This window comes from Canis lupus, chromosome 3 (genome assembly GCF_011100685.1).
Source record: "Canis lupus familiaris isolate Mischka breed German Shepherd chromosome 3, alternate assembly UU_Cfam_GSD_1.0, whole genome shotgun sequence".
NCBI lineage: Eukaryota > Metazoa > Chordata > Mammalia > Carnivora > Canidae > Canis > Canis lupus.
In genome coordinates this window covers 5,350,233-5,368,263 of record NC_049224.1, presented here as the reverse complement: position 1 = coordinate 5,368,263, position 18,031 = coordinate 5,350,233, and the positions used below count along the sequence as shown (strand labels likewise).

General features: G+C 34.5%; 1 long non-coding RNA gene across 3 annotated transcripts in view; it reads right to left on the bottom strand.

The window, feature by feature from the left end:
• Nucleotides 1–258: 258 nt before the first annotated feature.
• The window catches only part of LOC111095071, a 28,433-nt gene continuing 10,660 nt past the window's right edge, over nucleotides 259–18,031 (bottom strand). Inside the window, exons 3-9 of one of the 3 annotated variants that reach the window (XR_005356560.1) lie at nucleotides 16,362–16,443; nucleotides 16,082–16,117; nucleotides 13,779–13,889; nucleotides 3,685–3,791; nucleotides 3,273–3,353; nucleotides 1,979–2,090; nucleotides 259–1,192 (exon numbers count right to left, since the gene is read on the bottom strand). This is a non-coding gene — a long non-coding RNA (uncharacterized LOC111095071). Of the gene's footprint in view, nucleotides 2,091–3,272; nucleotides 3,354–3,684; nucleotides 3,792–13,466; nucleotides 13,890–16,081; nucleotides 16,118–16,361; nucleotides 16,444–18,031 lie in introns of those variants that run through there. The other 2 variants (XR_005356559.1, XR_005356558.1) reach the window with 2 other exon arrangements.

The following is an 18,031-nucleotide window of genomic DNA, read 5'->3' as shown; positions in this document are numbered from 1 at the left end:
TTCTAAAAGTGAAATTTAGAATCAATCATAAAACTTACAAATGCTCCTTCTTAACTTCCCTGAAGGATAAGTATCATCACTCTGAAGAGGATATGAATATACATAAATACACTGCCATTTTGAACTTCAATAACCTGAAAAATAACTCCTCTTTTGTAGTAGACATTCTCATGTGATCTTTACAAGCTGATAGTTCACATTCTGAAAGTCACAAACCAACAGTGAATGTAATAAATATATTAAATAAGATCTCGATGATTTTTTGTTCACAGAAAAGAATGTAAGGTTTTTTATTTGTTTATTTTATTTTTTTTTTTAAGAAGCTAATTCACTCCCTTTCTTTGGCTTGAGGAGAACCTCTATGGGACTGTACTATGGCAGCACACTGTGTTTAAAAATAAATAATTTTTTAAAATATTTGTAAATATTTTCATCAACGGAAGTCCTCACATGTTTGGAACTAACAGGTCATTTAAATGGTAATTATCAAATAGCATAGAGTACAACAATGACCTGGCTTACAGGAAAATTCCAAACTAGTTTTATTCAATTCCTCCATAAAATGGGATTGAGAATTTTTTGTTCCATATCCTACTGCCATACAGAATGCCCAGGACATCCTTAAGCTCATATTCAGGTGAGCTTAAGGATTCCAACTGATGGCAAGCATATCAGAGGCCATGAGTAGATAGTGATGCAGAAGCAGTAATGTTTTAGAACCTGTATCCTTTTTTATGTCAATAACCATTCTCCACTCCTGCCTTTCATACTACATCTCCCCTATGCTACCGGTTTCTCCTTCCCCCCATTTACCTCAGTTCTAAAATTATCTTTGCTCTCCAAGTACATGTTAGAATCTTTCATTTTATTAAGGTGACATTTTCTCTAAGTACTTATTCTTTGCTGCTTATGTACGGTGAGAGACAGGATGAAAGAAGCTTAAAGTCCCAAAGAAATGCTTGAAGATACGGAGGGAAATACACAGAGTAGTACTTCTAGACTTAGTCCTGCTACCTGTGTGTGATTGCTTACAAGATAGCTTCATATCCTAGTTTCCCTTTGTGAGTGAGTTTGAAGCTCTGGGTAGTGTAATCCTATTTATATAAAGTGCAGGCAAGAGGTGAATCTAGTTGTCATTGTTCCTCTCTTTTTTCCATTTGAAAGGAATCCAGGTCATCAAGTTTTCCCATCACTAATAGGAGAGACATAGTTACTAATTTTCAGGCTAACATCTGTAAATTCCACTATGTTTTGCTATCCAAGAAAATCTCGGAGTGATTTAAGATCCATGTTTAAACAAATAGCTGAAAGTTCTTCAATCTGAAACACTCTTCTTGAATACCAGATATAAAACTGTGGATTTTAATTTAGCTATGGCATACTCATGACTGAAATAAGTTAAATTTTTTTCTGCTTCTAATTTTTTTCAAGAAAGAAATCCTTTATATCTTTCATGGAAAACATATAGCTTCCCTGAAGTTTGACATACATAAAAGCTTGCAAAATACATTTCACACATTCTATACTTCATTATCTTAAGGAAAACATATGTCCCTTCAGCTGGATCGTTTGGTAGTTTACGGATGGATTCTTAGCCTCTGTTGTGATATAATTACATTGGTTTTATTTATGACATTATTTATAGCCTTATAATCCATTACATAATACATTGAGTCTTTAAAACACTGCTGTGACTGAGAATCTGTGCTCTTAGAGGAGGATACAGTAAAGTATAGGGTGGAATTAAGCACCATTTTCAAGGCTTATTAAAAATCCCTTCAATTAAAGTTAAATATTCACATTTTTTTCCTTTCATAACTGTGCTTGAAAACTTATGTAGTAGGATATGCATTCAAAAAAGGTATGGAAGACTATACCAGCAACTAAGTCCTACCTCACCATCTTTTGATGCTTTGCTTTCCACAGGTCTTCTAGCTCTACCCGGGCATCATTTATCCCACCACAAGAAGGTACTTACCTTTCACATATCAACTGTCATTTTAATATGCTTTGTTTTTCTTTACTATCACCCTTTAGAATGGATTCCTTCAGAACCAAAATACTGTTGCTTCAGACTTCACTGTCTCTCCCTACAACACATCACCAATTATTAATAGTTCCCATAGACCTTTGAAAAATTTCATTTTTTTTATGTATACTTCTATTTCTCCCCAAATAGCTTCCATTAGGATATGCATTCTAATATTTTCTTCAGATTAGCAAAGGTGAGCACTATGCCTTGAGCTGTTATTTTTTCATCAAGTATTTGTTGATAATCATTTGATTGTATCCAACTCTTACTGCTTTTTTTTAGCCCAAAGATATTTTCATGTCACAAATAATTGATTAATGTGAAATAAATCAACATGCAACATAAGAGTAAGTCATAAACTAAACTTAAAATATGTAGAGTAAAAATTCTTGAACATAATTACTGCATAAGAAAGACATCAGGATTAATTGTTCAACCTTTGTATAATGTCCAAAAGCTATTTTTTATATCTATACAATCTCAGATTTAATTCATATATGAAAAAATAAACATGCATTAACCAAATTCTATGTAGCAAGTACGTTTATATCAATGCATTTCTTCTTAAGTAATTAGTTTTTGTTAAATATAAAACATAAACATCTGCTTTTCTTACATCTAATGTTTGCTTTTTTTTTAATGAACCACTGGGATGAATTAGAAAATGTACATAAAACATTACAAGTAGAGACATCTGCTTATCAATCACTTTCCTATACTTCAGTATTAATGACTGCATATCTCTTAAGAGGCAAAGTACATAATTTAGAATGGTTTTTATCATATGACATAATACCTAACAATCAAGATAAACACCTCTTATAATTGAGTAAACATTTAAAAAATAGGCAAGATAAGAACTGAACATTCTCATATTTCACTTAGACTTTCTAAATTTTAAAATAAAAACACTTTCAGTAGAAATTTATCCTTAGTTTTTATAGCTTACTAAATTCAGTCCAATTGCCTATATCTGAATCTGAGCCTTACCATTTACTAGAGGTAGAACCTTTGGGAATTTTTAACCTTTCTAAGCCCTAGTCACTTTATTTATAAAATTACATCATATGGTTTTTTGAGAATTAGAAGAGATCTTATATGTATAAAATGCCTGACAAACTGTAAAAGCTCAATAAGTATTATTTTCATTTTATGGATTTAATTTTAATAGTATAATGATTTCTCTTGTAATTCTCTGCTGAAAACATATGCAAATAAAAATCTTCTCAAGAACACTTACTCTTTCGTCCTTCGGGGGCATCCAGCTTTTTTATGAGATAGAAAGAATCTTCTGTCCTTGGAGAAGTCCTTCAAGTAGTACCTAAGTGTCAGTCAAATGGCAGTTATCATACATCTATTATAGTTAATGCCTTTCAAGATATTACCCTCACACAAGCCCAAGGACTGTAATTATTTGGAAATAGATATTTTCCTTAAAATTGGTGTGCTTTAACCTGTTTGAAAGCAATAGGTCAAGGAATATTTAAATTATAGTCTAGGTTTCCTTCTTACTCAGAGTTCAAAGTGTTTTAAATGAATATTTCAATTACGTCTAGGTCTTCTTAGACTTTAAAAATAATAGAAAAATGTCATTTGGGTTACTTTTTGGGTTACTTTTTACCTAATCATAACTTTATCATCTGTCAACTCACCAAGGCCCTTCTGGAGGTGTTGGCGCAGAACTCACAGCTCTCGTTTTTCTGGTTGGCTTCTGGTTCTTTGGCTCATTCTCACTTCTGTGTATTCTAACAGCAGAACACTGGGACATAACGTTTATATAAATATTAGTAAAGTGAAATTCAGTCCCACAAATAATCCTGTATAAAAGCACTCCGACATTTTATTTCTAAGACTACTTCAAGACCTTAACTTATAATCATCAAAGGCATAGATTAGTTTTTTATAGAAACACTATTTTAAAAAATCTGTTATAAAGTCACAATCTTTAACGAGTTTAGGGTTATGACAGAGTTTGAAAATCAAAGATGAACTCATGCCTTACATACATAATAGAACAGAGGGCTAGCAGTTTGAAGTCAATTTGTTCTATTTAACCAAAATGCAGATCATGAGACAAATAAATAGAATTACGCACAATGTGCACAAATAGAAGTTGCATTGTCCAGCCAAATAAGTCATTTTATGTTCCCGAAGCAGGGTTGGGGAACAGGTGATGCTTGTTAGGTACTGATTTTTGCTGACTCACACATCTGTATGATGATCTTAGTTAATAGCAGTACCTAATAAAAGAGCATGAAGAGATAGCTATGCTGCTTAGATTGTCACAAGAAGACAAGAGTAGGAAAGAAGCTGGAGGCTACCTGTGCCTTTTTGTATGTATACAATAAAGTAGCAGAAGTTCCAAGTAATGTCAACAAAATACTGAGCCATGGGCCTCTTCCCAAATGTAAGACATGGTAAAATGTTTAAATGTGTAGACCTATTGGGAGAAATTTGCCCAACCTTCTTATTTTAAATCTCTCTAGTTCACGCAACAAAGAATATAAATAACTCCATACCTGATGTTTTCACTTTATTTCCTAGATTATATCTTGGTAGCTTAGTTTCAGATACATCATCCAAAAATCACATAATAAAGTGTCTACTATGCATTGGAACAAGTGGCAAAGAAGTGCATAAAAAAATCAGGATACCAGCTTTTATGGAGCTTTGTAATAAGAAAACACAACCATAATCAAATAAACACATATACTGTGTTCATATTCATTTTAGAACGTTTTGTACAAGTTTATAATTTTTAAATCCTATATATAAAAGATATTAAAGTAAATTATTTCTTTTTTAAAAAAGATTTTATTTATTTATTCATGAGAGACACAGAGAGATAGAGAGGTAGAGACATAGGCAGAGGGAGAAGCAAGCTCGCTGCAGGGAGCCCGATGCGGGACTCGATCCCAGGATCCTGGGATCACGACCCCAGACGAAGGCAGACCTCAACTACTGAGCCCCCCAGGTGTCCCTAACTTAAATTGTTTCATTGCTGACTATAAGTTTTCATATTTGATTGTGACAATCTAGGGATTCTTTGCTGATAGGTTTCTCATTCCCCTCCTTCCTTCCCCCTTCTGTTTTTCTTTTCTTTCCTATAAATTAATTCAACTCAGAACACAAACACCAACTTTATTATTTTCAGTGTCTTCATTGTATTCCATTTATGGATCTCAAGTAATGACTTTAATTATTTCCCTAAAGATGAATAAATCGGTATTTATGACATTTTTACTATTTGCAGTAATATCCCATTAAACATACATGTTGCATAAGTCTGTGAATTTTCGTGAATTGAATAAGCCATCTTCACAGGATAAATTTCCAGAAATAAAATTGCTGATTCGAAAAGTACATTTTAGGTTTGGTGGCAGAGTTAAAATGATTCACCTTGAAAAAGTTTATGCCAATTTACACAGCAGTATTAGAGTATAAGACTACCTGTCAAACTGAGATCTTTCCTTCATTAATTCATTTATTCGAGAAATATTTATTGCATACTCACAATATGCCAGGCACTATTATAGCTAATGGGTTATCACAGGGAACCAGCCAAGAAAAGCTGCTCCATATCAGCAGTTTACATTGTAACAAATAATTAATGAGGTTTGTCCCAAAATACTTGATTTTATGATAGCATGCTAGCCTTAAAAAAAAAAAGAATTGGATTTTGAGAAAAGTCCTCTGAGTTTTGCACTGGTGTTCAAATAGATAATATATCCTGGTGAGAACTGAAAATATACAAGACTTATTTACAAAATAAGAGTCTGTATAAGTACTATAAGGCATTATAATTATCTCACACATCTTATTTTTGCAAAACATCAAGAGGTCAAAGAGAAAATTATAATCTTTAGGGCCACAATTTGGCATTTTAGCAGATTACAATTCTAGATCACTGTACCCTTAAACATTCTCTAATAATGATTCCATTTGCTTTTCTTTTCACATTACACAGTATAACTTCATATTATTTTAATCATAATTCTTGTATTTCCCAATATTTTCACGTTCTATAAAAATCTTATGGAGATAAACTTGAACAATTAGTTCCAAATCTTTAATGCTAACTTATGAATTGGGAATCCCTGTACCAGGTTATAACACATGCTACATAAAAGATGTATAAAGCAAACTAAGTGTTCTTTCCAACCCAGACCTACAACTGTCCTAGTGGCAGCCATCACTGTAGTTCTTGTGCAAACTTTGAGAAATAGTCCAGGCATATGCACCAAAATATAAAGTATACTAAGAATTTATTGACCAAACTGAGATACTCTTAAAAGAGTGTGCAAGTATTAATTATACTAAGACAATAGGTGAAAATTAGAAGTAACTGGGCAAAATGGGAAATATATGGTTGCCCTAATCTGTGCATCACAAATACTTAGGTGAATATATATTTTAATTTGACCTGTATGGAGGTAGTGCACACTACTCTTCACATTCCTTTTTTACCCATTATAGTATACTATGGATATATTTCCAGATGATTATACATAATGTCACTAATCCTTTATAGCATCTATTTAGATACATCATTATTTCCCCTGTTGACATTTAGATTATTTCCATTCTTTTATAAACAATATTAAACATCCTTAAATATGTATAAGTCCCTTGGCTTAGATGTAAGTATATCTGTATAATAAATTGTTGAAGTTAGAACTGTTGAGTTAAAAGCTATGTGTTTTTAATTTTTTTTAAAGATTTTTATTTATTTATTCATGAGAGACACAGAGAGAGGCAGAGACACAGGCAGAGGGAGATGCAGGATGCATGCAGGGAGCCTGATGCAGAACTTGATCCCGGGACTCCAGGATCACACCCTGGGCTGAAGGCAGGTGCTAAACCGCTGAGCCACCCAGGGATTCCCTGTCTTTAAAATTTTGATGGACATTGCCAAACTATCATCTTGAAAAGTTCTATCAGCAAGATGTATTACTCCTCTTATTTACTCAAATGATTGCCAATGCAGTGAATTATCACAATTCATGTTAAATTTGTTAGTATTTAAGAAATGATGTCTTGTTTTTATTTTCATTTGTATGCAATTTTCATTTAAGATATTTTAATTTCCCCATTCCCATTTTTTTCTACGAAACTACTGATTTTTGCCTTACTGATTTATAAGATATTAGTTATTTTGCATTGATATGAATTCTTATCCATTCAGACGTATGCACTGGCTAATCAACACCTATACTTCATTAACAATGTTGATTTTTCATCAGAAGAAATTCTAATCCTCTCAAAGAAATGATTGCTGAAGTCAGTCATCTGAGGACTAATAGAGTCACTGGAAACAAACTGATAACGGGGCTTTTCTCAAAAGAGAAACTCAATGATGAATGAATAGACATCTTTACACCTTTTTTTATTGGAGTTCAATTTACCAACATATAGCATAACACCCAGTGCTCATCCCATCAAGTGCCCCCTCAGTGCCCATCACCCAGTCACCCCCCCCACCTCCCCTACCACTACCCATTGTTCATTTCCCAGAGTTGAGTCTCTCATGTTGTGTCACCCTCTCTGATATTTTCACTCATTTTCTCTCCTTTCCCTTTATTCCCTTTCACTATATTTTATATTCCCCAAATGAATGAGACCATATAATGTTTGTCCTTTTCCGATTGACTTATTTCACTCAGCATAATACCCTCCAGGTCCATCCACATTGAAGCAAAAGGTGGGTATTTGTTGTTTCTAATGGCTGAGTAATATTCCATTGTATACACAGATCACGTCTTCTTTATCCATTCATCTTTCTATGGACACCGAGGCTCCTTCCACAGTTTGGCTATTGTGGACATTGCTGCTATAAACATCGGGGTGCAGATGTCCTGGCGTTTCACTGCATCTGTATCTTTGGGGTAAATCCCCAGCAGTGGAATAGCTGGGTGGTAGGGCAGATCTATTTTTAACTCTTTGAGGAAACTCCACACAGTTTTCCAGAGTGGCTGCACCAGTTCACATTCCCACCAACAGTGCAGGAAGGTTCCCCTTTCTCTGCATCCTCTCCAACATTTGTTGTTTCCTGTCAATTTTCCCCATTCTCACTGGTGTGAGGTGGGATCTCATTGTGGTTTTGATTTGTATTTCCCTGATGGCAAGTGATGTGGAGCACTTTCTCATGTGCTTGTTGGCCATATCTATGTCTTCCTTGGTGAAATTTCTGTTCATGTCTTTTGCCCACCTCATGACTGGATTGTTTGTTTCTTTGCTGTTGAGTTTGATAAGTTCTGTATAGATCTTGGAAACTAGCCCTTTATCTGATAGGTCATTTGCAAATATCCTCTCCCATTCTGCAGGCTGTCTTTTAGTTTTGTTGACTGTTTCCCTCACTGTGCAGAAGCATTTTATCTTGATGAAGTCCCAATAGTTCATTTTTGCTTTTGTTTCTCTTGCCTTCATGGATGTATCTTGCAAGCAGCTGCTGTGGCCAAGCTCAAAAAAGGTGTTGCCTGTGTTCTCCTCTAGGATTTTGATGGAATCTTGTCTCACATTTAGATCTTTCATCCATTTTGAGTTTATCTTTGTGTATGGTGTAAGAGAATGGTCCAGTTTCATTCTTCTGCATGTGGATGTCCAATTTTCCCAGCACCATTTATTAAAGAAACTGTCCTTTTTCCAGGAGATAGTCTTTCCTGCTTTGTTGAATATTAGATGACCATAGAGTTGAGGGTCCACTTCTGAATTCTCTCGTCTGTTCCATTTATCTATGTGTCTGTTTTTTGTGCCAGTACCACACTGTCGTGATGACCACAACTTTGTAGTACCTGAAATCTGGCATTGTGATGCCCCCAGCTATGGTTTTCTTTTTTAATATTCCCCTGGCTATTGGGGATGTTTTCTGATTCCACACAAATCTTAGGATGATTTGTTCCAACTCTCTGAAGAAAGTCCATGGTATTTTGATAGGGATTGCACTAAATGTGTAAATTTAGGCACCATTTGTTAATGAATTCCTCCAAAATGAGAAAAAGAGGAAATACATCCATAGCTAAGGAATTTTCTCTTGTAATATTTTGGCTAGCAAACATTCTTTCCCAAGAAGAAATTCTGTTTAAGATTTTACTTATTCATGACAGACACAGAGGCAGAGACATAGGCAGAGACATAGGCAGAGGCAGAAGCAGGCTCCATGCAGGGGGCCTGATGTAGGACTTGATCCTAGGACTCCTGAGGATCACGCCTGAGCCAAAGGTAGAAGCTCAACCACTGAGCCCTAAGGGGATAATGTTGTATATCAGTATCTATCATATTAAACTATTGAGAGAGAAAAAAATCATTCCTGCATCATAAACAAGATAAAATTATTTAGGTAATTTTTCATGGCATTCATTTTTCCTACTGAAATTAAAATCACTATACATTTCCTTCTCCTTCCTCTATCAATATTTATTGACTGGTTTACTCTTTGACAGCAACTGTGCTATTCACTTAAGATCTTAAGATGAGAAATGCGAAATTCCTTATGCAATCTAGAGTAACCTAAGAATGAAGAGGCAAGAAGGCACTTCTAAGGAATATGGAAAAAATTCACAGAGGAGGTTCTTTTTTTTTTTTTTTTTAAAGGAGTGGGGTAAGGGGTGGAGAGAGAGGAAGAGAGACCATTAAGCAGGCTCCAGCTCAGCATGGAGCCTGACCTGGGGCTCTGTCTCAGGAACTTGAGATCATGACCTGACCTGAAATCAAGAGTCAGACTTAACCCGCTGAGCTATCTAGGTGCCCCCTCCCAAAAGAGTCTTAAAAAATGAAAAGATACTGTGAGTGAAGATGACACCAATTCAAACATATTAGCATGAGAAAATAAGGACATTGAAAACACGTTTGCATACCTGAAGTCAATGCAAACATATTAGCATGAGAAAATAAGGACATTGAAAACACGTTTGCATACCTGAAGTCTTACTTTCACCTGGAGGACCTGAATCCTGGACTGGTCAGGCCTATTAAATATACTAGGAAATTAAAAATGGTCTTCTCTCACACACAGTTTTTATTTTCCTAGGTGTTGTATGATCAGATGAGGGATTTAAAACAATAAACCCGATAGGATTGGGAAATGAGGGTAGCCCCGGTAGCCCAGTGGTTTAGCTCCTGCCTTAAGCCCAGGGCCTAATCCTGGGGACCTGGGATCGAGTTCCACATCGGACTCCCTGTGTGGAGCCTGCTTCTTCCTCTGCCTGTGTCTCTGCCTCTCTCTCTCTGTGTGTGTCTCTCATGAATAAATAAATAAAATCTTAAAAAAAAAAAAAAGGATTGGGAAATGAATTGGCATAGGGTGATATTGACAGCAGAGAGATGAAACTATTATAAATGATACAAACACTCACAGGTCTGAAACAAGACCTTGGTCGTTTTTTTTTTTTTTTTTCAAAAATCACTTTTTTGAGATATTTTAGGCATTTTTTTCAATAAAGGAATTATTTCTCCCAATTTCACTACAAACGTTAATACAGCTTTGTGCTTCTACCATAACTCTGAAAAAAAACCCAAAAACTAAAGTTTCAATAATGTTACTTTTACTCATCATATGCCATAGTCAAATGTACATTTTATTTTAATAGAGCAAAATTGATACAAATACATAGCTTTTTAAATTTCTATGAGGAAAATGGACACATGTTTTGAATGTTTTACGTAAAGTATTAACCCACCAAGCAGAGAGTTACCACTTTTAATTCATATCGCCATTCCTATTGAAAAGGACACAAAACAAGATGGAGAAAAATGTACTGTAAGTTATCTATTTAAGCAGGGACCTAATCCAGTGATTTTACTCTCCTAATAAATATTACTCCACATAAGGGCTGTCACTATATCCTGTACCAGGCAGCAAGTTTTACTGAGCCAAGCTAATTAGCAATAAATCTGCCAGAATCCACTCAAAATATTCTCCTAATTAATCAGAATAGGAATAAATGAATTGAAAAATGTTATTATCTCATGAAAGAAATCTTATCAGTTTCTAGAGTTGCTTAATTGATCTGTCTGTCTTTATCCTGGCACACCCATCAGTCTTTGCCTTTCAAGTCTGTTAAAAATATTCTGATTACCTGGGATGAAGAAATTATAAAAAGCTTTATGGGAGCGCCAAATAATTATGATTCTTAGCTGGCTTATATTTATTTGTTCAAACACACTTGATTCTAGTAATATAATTCATCTCTCTACTCATACACTAAAATAGTAACCTCTGTAGTTCTTTAATCTTCAAATGACTTCTGTTCTTTTAGAATACTTTCATTTACTTTTTATTATTTTGGCTCTTCTTAATTTCTTTTCATCTCTTCCTCAACAATTTCCAGTGACTGTTTCCAGAACACTTACAGCAAAATTTTAAATGCCCTTTACGTGTAACAATTAAGCTTCATTAAGGAATAACAATATAAATCTTAACACCAATGATCAACATTTCAGGAAAGAAAGACAACCTTCCATTTGAAGATAAACGGACTTTATTTCTTTTCCAGGCTGAAGATACAACAGTCTGCTTTAGGTAAGAATTTGACCTTCATATTTGTGACTTCATTGCTTTATTCTGTGCTTGTAAGGGCTTACATTATGCTTCTTTTTCCCTAAATCTTTGAAGGAAATATGTTTTAAATCCCCACGATTTTTCCAAAGTGGAGAGTCTGGAAAAGGTAGAAAAGTGAACTACACTGGAGACAGAGGGGTGATCAAGGCTAATACCTTCAGTGAAAAATTATTTTGGTTTTTCATATCTTTGATATATGTGAGAAGAATGGCACTTCACCTTCATAGTCTTCTCCCTAAAGCCTTGTAGCCCCAATGTAAACATAGAAAAACAAAACAAAAAAACAAATCAGAAAAACTCAAACTAAGATCTAGTCTACAAAACACCTGACCAGTACTCAAATACAGCCACACCATCATAACCAAGGCACTTTGAGAAACTGTCACTCTACAGAGGAAGCTAAACAAACATAATGATTAAATGTAATGCAGTATATCCTGGAGAGAAACCTGGGATAGAAAAAGGGTGTTAGCAAGAAACTAGGAAAATCCAAATAAAGGGCAGGGTTAATGGCAGTATCACAAATGTTGGTAATTAGTTTTGACAAACGTACTATGGTGATATCAGATGTTAACTGGGTGAGGGGTATTAAAGAATTTTGTATAGGATCTTTGCAAATTTTCCGTAAACCTAATAGTATTCTAAAAATGTTTTAAGTTTATTTAATTTTTTTTTCTTATGACAGCAAATCAATAACAATGTAATACTGAAAACAGGCAAAACTGTCTCACATGTATTCCTGACAAATAGTATATTGATTATTAACAGGACTTCCACATGCATTTTATACTATGAAATATTTGGTACTGTGGATTTACACCTTCTGAGCTAAGCTGTAATCAAATGGTAAGGGGAACACTTTGTCAAAATTATTCTTGACAGTCTGTTAAACAACCACAAAATATGGAACATATTGTCTTATGTATACAACATTCATTATAGAGAATTATATCAGTTCTTGTAAATCCTTCATAGTCAACATTTTTCCATAGTCCCTTTCCTAATAAATATAACCCTTCCACTTAATTTTCCAACTCCTAACCACTTGCACAAACAGTGTTATTCATTTCTTTCTCAATGATCTGGAAACTCTTTGGAGAATCTCCACTCTCCTTTCAGAGATATTAAAATATGGGCTGATAACAAGATCTTATTGTGTTTCTTCTCAGAGGCACATGCTCATTGAGAAAATGCTGAATCATCATCTCTAAGTTATTATTTTTCTTTATTTCTCAATGGTTCAAAAGAGTCCTACCAGGTACCTGGATGACTCCAATGTTGTTCAGCAAGTTGAATGCCTTTATTAACATTTATACTTCTCATGATCCAAGGATTAAATATTTTATTTAGGTAGGAAAGAGCTAGGTAGTGATATATTTAATTGGAATAAAATCAGTGAACTATATTTAAAGAAAAATTCAACTATATTTAAAGAAAAAGTCCAAATATGGAAATTAGCAAATCATAGATGATCATCAAATTGATGTTTGGTCAGTTTAAAAATTAGCCTTTGAAGCAATTACATGTAATCCTGGTGTTGCTATTGTGCCGTCAAAAGAAGTACCATTATTTTGGTAAATGATGTTTGTTACTACTTGTATTGACACTGAATTAAGAATCCTAAGTTAAAATCTCCCAAATTCTTGATTAAAAAAAAAAAAAAAAAAAAAAAAAAAGCTCAGTTGGTTAAGTGTCCTCCTTCGGCTCAGGGTGTGATCCCAAGACTCTGGGATCCAAGGCTGTGTTGGGTTCCCTGCTCAGTGAGGAATCTGCTTTTCCCTCTCCTGCTGTCCCTCCCCCTGCTTGAGCTCCCTCGCTTTCTCTCAAATAAATAGAATCTTTTATAAATAAATAAAAATAAAATTATTGATCAAGTCATAAAGAAAAAATAACCAGAAAAAGTTTATTTGCTTATTCAATTTCAATAAATAAGAGAATAATCAAAAAGTTCATCTATTAATAAAGATTTTATCTAAGTTATATGAAATAAAGAGAGGTAGCAATTAAAATGGGAAAATTTAGTGTTGTTCATGAAATGTTTCTGACTCCTGACCCTTCAGGCACATAGTACACTTCCTTGACCCTCATCATGCATGGCTCTAATTGAGAAGTTCTGGCCAATAAATAGGCTTGCAAATGATCTCTAACACTTGTTGGTCACTATTTAACTGGATGTAAAAATCTCCAGACCTTGGTTTTTCCTCTGGCAATCTGTCCAACAACAGTTGAATCTGTGTTTGCCCCTTCAGCCAGGGTTCACTTGTCACTCTGAAGTTCCAAAGAATGGAGTTCCTCTGTTGACTGGGGTGTGTATTGGCATGAGAAAACAAACAGAAAATACAAAATTAGAAACACAAAGCAATTGTGTAGTCAATGTCACTGAAAATTGAGAGTCCCTGGTTACCAGGTCATAATTTTTGATTAAATAGTGACAATGCCACTTTTTAAAAATGAGGAAACACCATGTAATTTTAGCCCCCAAGATTTTGCTACTTTACATTCAGTGAAAAAACTAAATAATTACCAGTTTTTCCTTTACAATGGATTGCATGCATATAAGGAAATAAAGAAAAATTTGTCTGTAGCATGAAAAAGTAGACATTTAATTTTAAGACATTAGAGATAATATTCCAATTACAGCATTATCATACCCCACATAAAGACCAGCATTAAGCTAACACCAATACGTCTCCAAGTAAAATTATGAGCATTTAAAATACATGAAGAACTAGGACTCACGTATATGCCATGAGTATCAAATTCAGTGTTTGCTCTGAAGGAATGTTCAGTGAATGTTTCTCCTCTACTAAAATCCTTCCTGCTGCATTTTTATTCTTCCATACTATTTACCCATGTTGAGATTCTCTTTACAGTCTACAACTTACCCATCTTTAAAGACAAGGACACCTATCATTTCATATTGATTGTCCACAGATCATTTCTCTGCACTCCTATAATACTCACAGGGTATATTAAAAAGTTAATGTTAATGCTAGTGGCATCATCTAATCCTTTGAGGGCCTGAACAGGACAAACAGCAGAGGAAGGGTGAATTTTCTGGCTGGTTGTGCTGGAACATCTTTGTTTGCTCTCAGAAGCCAGCATTCTTACTTCTAGGGCCTTTGGATTCAAATGAGGACTTATACTATTGGCTGCCCTGGTCTGAGGCCTTTGGACTAGGACTGAATTACACCACCTGCTTTTCTGGTTCTCCAGCTCACAGGCTGCAGATTGTGGGACCCCTCAGCCTTCATGATAGTGTGTGCCAATTCCTTGTAAAATGTATCTCTTATTCCTTATCTCTTTCATTTCATATTGTTGCATACTGTCTATGCAACAATATGAAAATATGCATTTCATATTGTTGCATACGGTCTATGCAAATTCTCCAGAAAACAAAAACAATGTGTGTGTGTATGTATACAGACAGAAAAGAGAGAAAGAGATCCAACTGTTTTTGTTTCTCTGGAGAACCCTAATACAGGCAGTATATAACAATATAAAATCGGCTGGCAATATTTTGCATAGGAAGCAAAGCATGCAGTTTTATATAGTGTGGGTTAATTTATATAAAGTTCAAGACCAGAAAAAGTAAATTTTAAGACCAGGCAAGCTAAAACAATATGTTAACTGATAAATATATAGTAAAATCAAAAGATCAGGAAAGTGATCATTTTTGTAGGAAGAAATAATTTGGGAGAAGGGCACCCAGATGCTTCACATGTTAGAAATGCTCTTTTTTGAACAATTTGATAGTTATATGGATATTCCTTAATACTTACATAAATTGAACACAAAAATACATAAAAATCTATGTATTTTTATATCTATAGTATTTCTCACAATAGTAAAAATCAACTTGAATTGTATATAATGTGGGATAGAACAAGAAAAAGGGCAGAAGGGAGTAGAAAAATAATTATGAATATAGAGAAATTTATTGGTTTATTTTCCCAGGATTTCAATAAAACATCTATTAGCTAAATATTTCTTGGCATGCTTCAAATTTATAAAGGGCTTAACAAATGAAATTGACTTCTATAATAAAGAGACAAGATACCTGAAGAGCTACAGCACAGACAATTTAATTGGGTTTCATTAAGATTTTGATTATATTGGCATATATAGTTATGTAATGTGGCATATGATACGTGGAGTATCAGGCTAGTAAATGACTTCAGAATTGACTGTGGCTTTTGGAAATTAGGTGATTAGTGATTTAAGAGCAAATGGAAATAAAAGAAATTGGAAAAGAAATAAAGGAGCACTTGGGGAAATTTTGTGTAGTCATTGTAAGATATTGATCTTTGCCATATTATTTTTTCTGTTAGATTATGCTCCCCATTTTAAAAACTGAATTTAGACATTGTAGAAGAATTCAAATACTCATTTTATGTACTAACCATAAAAGGCTTTTATAGAGCTGAAAGTATACGTAATCTTCCCCTTATCTTAGTTTTATAGATGTTGTTCCATATATAGTCAGTGCTTACCTCCCAAAGCCTTAAGAATCCATGAGGAGTTTATTCCTAAATTAAAACACAATCTTTAAGTAAAATTCAAAATGACATTTAAGCCCATTTGCCTTTTTTCACCTACTTTAGCCACTAGAAGCTATAAATTTCCTACTATGTAACCATTTCTAAAGGAAGAGGCATTATACTTACATGCCCTTTGCAGAGCATAAACTGAAAAAAAAAATAAACCTTGTGGGCAGCCCGGGTGGCTCAGCGATTTAGCGCCACCTTCAGCCCCGGGTGTGATCCTGGGGACCTGGGATCGAGTCCCACGTTGAGCTCCCTGCATGGAGCCTGCTTCTCCCTCTGCCTGTGTCTCTGCCTCTCTCTCTCCGTGTCTGTCATGAAGAAATAAATAAAATCTTAAAAAATAAAAATAAAAAAATAAACCTTGCATGTAGCACATATAACACATTTTCTATGTATTGTTTTTAATTTCCTATGTATGCTCTCAGCCATAATGAGTAGTAGCATGTATGGGCTGTGGGGACTTTTTTTCCATAAGTTAAACCAATGCTGGTTCTATTGATTAGGAAAAATGTTCACACACACACACGTATATATAAACAGAGAAAAATTATTTAACAATACAATAGGATAAATACTCCTAATAACCTCCCCCTAAAAGACATTTAGGAATGCTGTCTCTAGGACACCCAGACACCTGGGTGAAAAATATAAATATCTCCTCTATTATTATGAATGAGTTCACAAAGTAAACAAAACCCCAGATGCCAAAAATTAAGAGGAAGTCAAAACCAAAGTAGTTAATTGAAAGTAAATCTGTGGCCAACCTGAAAATCTCCTTTAACCTTTGTGTTCAAGAATTTGGATCTTCATAGCTGCGTGAAAACAGAAGTTGAGGCCTTAGGGATCCATGAAAATGAGAAGGCAGAACTAAAATGCCAGAATAATGCCAGCAGAGAAGCATCTATGATCAGTAGTGGAATATAACAAGAGAAATCATGTGCCTATCCTGAGCTCCAGGTGGAAAATATCTACCCATGAAACTGAGACTAAAGATCTGCTGTTTCATGAGTTTATAGTTTTGAAGATCCTTGCCAAGCAAGACCAAGACAACTTATTTGTACAATGACCCTCAACCATGACTGCACAAAATTCCTCCATATAAAGCTTAACAAATACTAATACACAATATAAAATCTGCACAAAAATGAATGTGCCACAACAAAAAAATGAGAAAACTTAGACTCCAAGAATCTTCAGATAACAGGATTTTGGATTAGAGAGCAGGAAATACACATTTCAAAATTTAGTAGATAAAAATGAAAAAAAAAAATGAGAAGGAAGGATGCTTGGGTGGCTCAGTGGTTGAGCATCTAACTAACTTTGGCTCAGGTCGTGATCCTGGGGGGATCCAGTCCTGCATCGTGCTCCCCACAGGGAGCTTGCTTCTCCCTCTGCCTATGTCTCTGCCTCTCTCTCTGTCTCCCATGAATAAATAAATACAATCCTTTTAAATGTGGGAAGGAAGACAAAAACAGAAATAAACCCCTAAAGTGACTAAGTACATTATTTAAATTATCAAGTACAACATCTTAAAATTACAAATATAATTATGAAAATCATATGTTCAATGTATTGGATAAACAGCTTAGATACAGCTAAAAACTCGTTAGCTTAAAAATAAGATAGAAGAAATTACCTAGACTGACACAGAAAGGAGATTGATTAAAAAAAACAAAAAAACAAAAAAACAAACAAACAAAAAAACCACAGAAAAGGAGCACCTGGGTGGCTCAGTGGTTGAACATCTGACTTTGGTTGAGGTTGTGATCCTGGGGTCCTAGGATTGAATCTCACATCAGGCTCCCCAGGGAGCCTGCTTCTCCCTCTGCCTATTTCTCTGTCTCATGAATAAATAAAATCTTTTAAAAAACATACACACAGAAGAAACAGAAAAGA